Raw genomic sequence first — 7,511 nt, 5'->3', positions numbered from 1 at the left:
AGTGTCACATTAAATGCCATAATGTCTCTTGTTTCTCAATGTGTAACCTTATAATAGGAGTATGGATGACAGTTTCTAGGTAAAACAGTATAAACATTTTCTGCCTCCACAGAATAATGACTGAATTGTGTAGCTCATGTTTGTAGCGTTGTACATCATGTTATCAGTATGAAATGTGTGATGAGTTGAGTGTTCATCTGTTTCTGGAAACATTTTCTTCACAGTGTCTCTGATTTGTGATTTAAGGTGACCTGTGGAAATCCGAGACACTGGAAGATAATCTGGAAAACGCAGATGAGCCGGTGGAGGTCAAGCCAAAGTTTAAAAAAAAAAAAAAAAGTCAAAGTGTAGCAGCTGAAGAAAGTTTTGAGTGGAAAGTTAACCGAGTGAGACAGGAGTTCCTGATAAATATACTCTACTCAGTGCTACCTCTGCCTCCCCTTTTCTTCTCCTTTTGCCCTTCTTCCATCTCTTTCAAATTAACCGTGTGGCTTTAATACAATGTGTGTCATGCAGGTTGCCCTGGCGACTCTTTGATCCTGTTTTCCAGTCTCTGCCTCTGAGGCAGACGTGCTTCTCTTCAGTCTGCTGCACACCAGCTCTGGAAGCTGCTGCAGCCCTGAGACACAAACCATGGGCTGCTGCGCTCGCCTCTGTCGCTTCTTCTTTCTTTCTTTTTTCTGAGTCCTCTCAATCTCTCTCAACCATTTTTTTCTCTCTCTCTCTCAGGTTGTCTCCATTCTCAATGATCCATCTCTCTGTCTCTCTCTTACTCGCTCTGCTTCCCTTTGGTCACGCCAAAGCAGCCCTCCCTCAGTATGGGCATCCAGGATGCCCAGGGGAAGGGAAGAGGCCAGGACCTCAGTGAAGCAGCCCTCCTGGGAGAACGAAGAGAGAGAGACAGGGAACCTCTCCTCCTCCTCACTCTCTCTTTCTGTCTGTACAGTTGATTTTATTCCCCTGAAAAAGAAGTAGCCAGTCCTCTCCTCCCACACTGGACCTTTACCTGCTCTACCTGTTTAATTGCTGGTGTCTGGCTGTGGTGTTCTGGGAGTTTTTTTTCTCTTGTCCTCTTTGGCAGCACCCGCTCAGTGTGGCTTACAGATAAGAAGGAAGTTATATTGTTGTTGTTGTGTTGTAATACAGTCCAGACTTTTCTAATCTGCCTGCGCTCACAGTTTTCATTACCAAGCAACAATAACGGAGACTTGATGTTTACTGTGTTGGATACAGTATCTCAAGAAAACTTTCAAGTCTCTGCAAGTTGATTTTTATAATTAAGTAAAATGAATGATAATTAATGACTGCCTGGAAGGGAGGAAAAAACCCTTGAGGAATCCAACTAACTATGGCAAGCCTAATTGTTGGCAGTAATATAAAGAGTATATAGATATAAGGGGTGATTTGTTACAAAAGGTCAAAAGATTCTGCATGTAAAGAATGACCCCAAACAACAGTAAATTAAACTTACAGTGCGCAGTAAAGTTCAAACCTGCTAACCACAAACTATTCTCCAACATGAAAATCTGTAGCCTCCAGCACAGTTTTTTTTAGCATTTGTCTTTTTGGTTTTGATTTTCTGACATAAAGAGCGCTGCATTCACGTCATTACTAATCTTCTTTGCTTTCAAACTTGGTTACAGTACACGCACATTACAGTCAGTGAGAACACCTTGAATCTTCCATCAAGTGTGGATTGGATTTAAACATGGCCTGTGTTGAAGTCAACTCTCATTTTATCATCTCAGTGTAGGAAGGCTGACCACAGAATGAATGAAGCCATATGGGTTTTTGTAAAATATTCTCACACTTTTGCCACATTTTATCTTTGGCGGCACAACCTCAGCACGACTCCTTAAACAGTAAAGTACTGGAGCTGTCTGAGTGTGTTTTCACTGCTGTTCACATTTATTTCCCTCAATAATCCCCAAAACACTATCTGATGATCGACCCAAGTAAAATTTTTTTGCGTTTTTTGATCTGACAAAAGTTTAAATATAACCTTGTAACAGAATACAGTGAAATTGTATTATATAAATATAGGAATTATAGTGACAGACTTTGAAGACTTTTGTATTTATCTTTTTGGTTTGGAAGCTTTAATGTAAAGATGATTCAGTGGATGTTTTACATTTTGGCATGTATGTTATAGTATATAATGCAACATACAGTATATTGACCTACCAGAAGTACAAACAAATGAACCCTGTGAGCTTTGTGAAATGCAAATGCGCGACCCGACAGGGAACCTAACTTTCGTTTACAAGACAAACAAAAGCAGGCATGTTTTCTTAAACTCTGCAAAGAATGCCCTTTTCTCTCTGTCTTCTCCCGTCCAGGGTGTGTGGCAGCATTTCTGCTGATAAGACCCAGCCAGGAGGTGGAACAGATGTTGCCCTGACATCCATCTGGGCCTCGTGCCCCTGCTCTGCCTCCCACAGCCGATGCTCCACGCAGGACACCCCACATTCTCCCGGGGCCCCTCACAGCGAGGGGTCGCTCCCACAAAAAAGAAAGCTCCCCTCCTCAGGATTCCCGAGCAGCAGCACAGCCTTGATGCTCTTTCATTCACGAGTGTGTGTGTGTGTGTGTGCGTGTGCGTGCGTACATGTGTGTGTGAATGTGAGAATGTGAGTGAGATACCAGTCAGTTATCAGATGGGACCTCTGGGTTCATTCGAGGTGTTTCCTCTTTGTTTCAACACTCCTGACTTCATGACTCTCTCTACACACACGCCCATTGAAAAACAAACAAAAATGACGGAAATGCATCAACGTGATGTAAGCTAGTGAGGAAATGTTCCCTGGACCAAATAATCATTTCCAGATATGTGCGATGGCGGTTCCAAAGAGGCACAAAATGCGCAGCACTTGGGACTGGTGTCACTCCACATGTTTTAATTTATTTAAAACCAGCAAACTGGTAGTTTTGTTTATTCTGTAGCTGCGAGAGCCAAGCGGTCCAGTTGGCGTCAACCTCAAATGTCAATTTCATTTTAATTTGATGGATTAATCCAGCAGCATCCAGCAGTTGTGGATATAAAGTTTCATCTTTTAGCAGCCAAACCATATTGGTGTGAAACAGTAATGGTAATGATTTACTTCACTTCACACTCTATGGGGCACCAAATGATAAAATTTCCATTTAAAGGACCAGTGTGTAGCATTGGCATGTAGTGGCATCTGGCAGTGAAGTAACAATACGCAACTAACTGAACACCACTCACGTCTGTATTTGACAACCTGGGAATGAGAACGGGGCTGTGAAGTAAGTAGGAGAACTATGGTGGCCACAAAACTTGCAAAAAAACTATGTACAGCCAGTGTTTGGTTTGTCCATTCTGGGCTACTGTAACCCTCGTGTTGATGTTGATTATACAGTAATGAAAACATACTAAATATTAATATTATATTTCATTTCTGTCAATAGCTCCTCCTATTAGTTACATTGGACCTCTAGGACAAAATGAAAAATGTTATCTGAATCTCTGTTTGTAGACTCTAAAGATAATTAGACAATAATACAGTTTACATAGTTGTGAAATTTATTAAAGCCTTGCCTGTATAAAGCCAAATAAAACAGTTTTTGTTTAACTACCGTAGATATCATCAGTCTTGTTCTGTGTGTAGATATTCAGTAATTTACCAGTAACTTGTAGGTGTTTTTTTTTTTTTTACAGGAGATTCCTCCGAGCTGACGTCCCTGACGTTGAGCGTAAGGGCGGAGGAATCCCTTCTGTCGTGCATGTGATCGTGCAGGTTTGTGGTCGAGCTGTAAAACTAATGAACGGTTCCTCTCCTGCCAAGCAGTGAGTAAGTGCACTTTGCTGCAACACGCCACAATCATTATTACCACTGTATTCGACTTGATTCCACTTGATTTTTCCTTCGTGGTGCTTTATGAGTCACTAAAGTTTTATTTTCTTTTGAACTTGAGTTTAACCCTTAATTAAACTTTGGTTCACCTGAGGTTAAAGTTGATGTAACCTTTGATCTTTTACTTGTCCCTGCATACTTTTTCAGTTGCATTATATCTGATACATTAACACACATCTGAGTCAATTAAATTAGTCTGAATATATTTAAGTCAAGTGGGAATTGATGATATTGGGCACCGAACCACACAGCTGCTACAGTCATTTCTTTCCAATCCATCCTATTAGCCTAGACTGGTAGCTCAGACTTCCTCATTATCACTTAACAAAACATTTATCTTAATGTAAGAATGCATAAATCCTCACGAATGTGTCTATTCCTGGAACAGACTTGGCCTGAAACTGAGCTCTGCAGTCCCAAACTTCATTCACTGTCTCAGATTTATGAACCAGCATCTTCACAAGTCTGAAAAACTGCAACTGGTCCACAGCAGGTAAATCTTAGTGAATCTCCGGTTTCACAGCTATTTTTCTGTCTTTTTATCTTTTGTGGAACGTCTGGATCTGTTTGTTTTTCTGGTCCTACATTAGAGCAATAAAAGCTATTAACGATAAGTTCTTTCTAAACTGATTTCTACCTTTAAACGGCGCTGAAAGAAGTCTTGAGTTATTTTACTTAAGTAAAATCAAGGTAAGTCATTTTGTAAGTCAAAGAACAATGTGTACTATTCTGTTATCTTATTTTATAGCTGGTTTTAGCCAAGCTAATTTATTTATTTAATATATCATTGGGGAGTTTAATCTATAACAGTGCTTTCAACAGTATTTTATATATTTTGTATATAAAACCTTGATCTTTAAAATAACTAGAGCTCTCAAATAAATGTAGTGGACTAATACAATATTTGCCTCGAAATTGTAGTGGCATAAATTGGAATAAAATAGAAATACTCAAGGGAAGTATAAGTACTTAAAAACTGCACCTACTGAGTACTGTAAACGTACTTACTTTCAACCACTGCCTTTTAAAACCAGAGGATAGTGCTACAGTATCACAAGCACTTGAAGATCTTTAACTATTTGTGAGTTTGAGGTTAAATCAATATGAAGCTTGTAGGTATCCTGCGTACATTTGGATATTAAAGGACCTAAACTTTTGTCCTCGAGAAGTTGAGGAAACCATGCTGTGCAATTCTGCTTTGGCCCTTTGTGGCCACCTAAACGCCTCTTGTTTTTTCTGCGTGTTTGAATGCCTCGTCTGTTGGGTGACTTCCGTGGGATTCCAGCAGGCTTGTCACTCAGATTGTTTGTCCTGGGGACGAGATCTGTGTGAGTCCTGTTTCTCTTCCTCTCTCCTCGGCCCGAGTGCTGATGGAGACCCGCATCCCAGGTGGCCCACACATCAAAACAAGGGGGATCACAGCTCTTGGTTTTCAGACAAACATCACTCACTTTCTTTGTTGTCTGAGGGACAGGGGGCATGGCGGTTTATCTCGAGAGGATCTCCCCCGCTATCGCCTTCCACCAGCCCACCGCCCACCGCCCCATCCCACAGGAGCCGCTAAAAGCAAATGTCAGTCAAGGAGAAGGCGTTGCATTCCTTCAAGAGGTCAATTAGTGGTGGCCACTGAAGGATCTGTTGCATGTTTAAGAAGAAGACTTAAAAAAAAATCTGTTCAAGATCAGCCAATCCAGTTGCAGATTTATTTCCTTAGCGCAACAACAAAACCCCACCGGGTAACCTTTCTTTATATGCCTCTATATGATGACACCTCTGTCACGTTGCAGTCCCTGTTTTAAAGAGAACTGCCCTGCAAACCTACCGCACACAGCCCAGTTTAGTCTACTGCGAGTTATTTGAAGCTGAGCCTGATTCACAATGTGCCGCATATGAAACCCATTGCTCTCTCAGGCCATGTGATGGGGCAGCGGCTCGCAGTGGATCAGCTTCTGACCCATCTGTGCAGGTGATTCCTGCTCCAGCTTTCCCCCCTCCAGGCCTGTAAGAAACAACCGTGTCTAGGGGACTTTTATGAGCGTGACCTTAACATGCCCGTCTCGAGTGGTCTAGACTCAACGCTCTGTTTACTAGAGTCCTTGTCCCATTGATGGCTATCAGACATTTCGCTTTTTTTTTTTTAAACAAGTGATTCTCTCGTCATAACTCTTTGAAGACAGGGCCGACGTGATGCTTTGACCATCCTTTTTGTAGAATTTACTCTCACGGCTCTGAAAAACAAAGGGGAGGACTCTGACGTGCACTGCCTCTCCCTGCAGGAGAGAGTCAGATGAACATGTGCAGAGTACAGCTGTGGTTTGGCTGCACTCTAACAAGGTGGTGAGACTTGCGTGTAGTGTAGACACCAGTTTTAAATCCGTATCGCAAGCATCAGGATGGACGGATCTGGGTGGAGAGTTGTGGAAGGGAATAATTTCTGTGATACAAACCGAAATTAAATTAGAGCTTTGCCCCAAGTGACATTACTTTAACATTAACACAACACGAGTGACATTTACTTCAACAACCGTCTTTAATCATAGTTTTTACGAGCCTCTGCCTTTGATAGCGAGCCGGCGCAGTGAATGTTTCGTAGGAAGCCACAGGTGATTAATCAGTCGTTAATGTAGTAAATATTTAATTGTCTCCTTTAAATTTGGCCTTTTATACATTATGGTCTGTTTGGTGTGCTGCGTGGCACCGGGCCAAACACTGTAGGTGGATTAGCTCGTTGAATCCAAACAGTTTACGGGGAAAGCAGCTCCAGTGACGACACTATGTGGGCAGCTTGCAGCTCTCAAAATACAAACGTTCCGTGTGAAAGCAAAAAAAAAAAAAAGGAGAAAAAGTGAGTCTTTCACAGGAACAATCTAGTAAACACGGTCGCTGCGCAGAGAGAGAACACCTGTGTTTTACCAAAGTTTTGGCACAGAGCAGCTTGATCACCGTCGGAGCCATATTTGGTCGACTGCAAATTTAATGTTGCCCTTACAGCGATGACGAAATGCACCCTGAGTCAGGCAGGAAACTGCAAAGTCAGTCACAAATAAGATCTGAGTGGACAACAGAAACAGGAGAAGGTGAACAGCATGGTGCTGAGATGATTCAGCTCTGCTGGAATAGCAGGCTGCAGACACAAACACGGGTTAGATAGTGGGAATTAGCTTAGAGCTGAAGCCAGAAATAGTGTTTAAGGTGTTAGGGATTAGGGTTAAATGTCAGAAAGGTCAAGTAAGAGACCAGTTTAGATTGGCTTAGGTAGGTCAACTGGCAACTAGAGTCCTGAGCCTTTCAGTGCTTTTACAGTAACCAGTACAGTCTTTACCATGTAATGTTAACCAGACCCTGGCCTCCCTTTTTTTAAACAAAGTAATTCCCTTAATGTAGATTTTTGTAAATGTTTGTGGAAATTTAGAGACAATTCGGGAATTTTTACTCAAATTAAAACCCGCTGAGATAAAGCCCCAGTCCCCAATTTTATTAAACATGTTAGTTATTTCAGAAAAAGCAGAGGACAAAATAAACCCTAGCTTTAAAAGAAAATGTATGGAAATAAACATCACATCAGTTCTTAAATGTTTTTCAGTCATTTTGTCCAGTCCGGGTGTTTTGGGATCACGTGGCAGCACTTCCTTTCTG

This window comes from Morone saxatilis, unplaced genomic scaffold, assembly GCF_004916995.1.
Source record: "Morone saxatilis isolate NCDOM2014 unplaced genomic scaffold, NCSU_SB_2.0 Contig16, whole genome shotgun sequence".
Lineage (NCBI taxonomy): Eukaryota > Metazoa > Chordata > Actinopteri > Moronidae > Morone > Morone saxatilis.
This window is presented reverse-complemented; position numbering follows the sequence as displayed.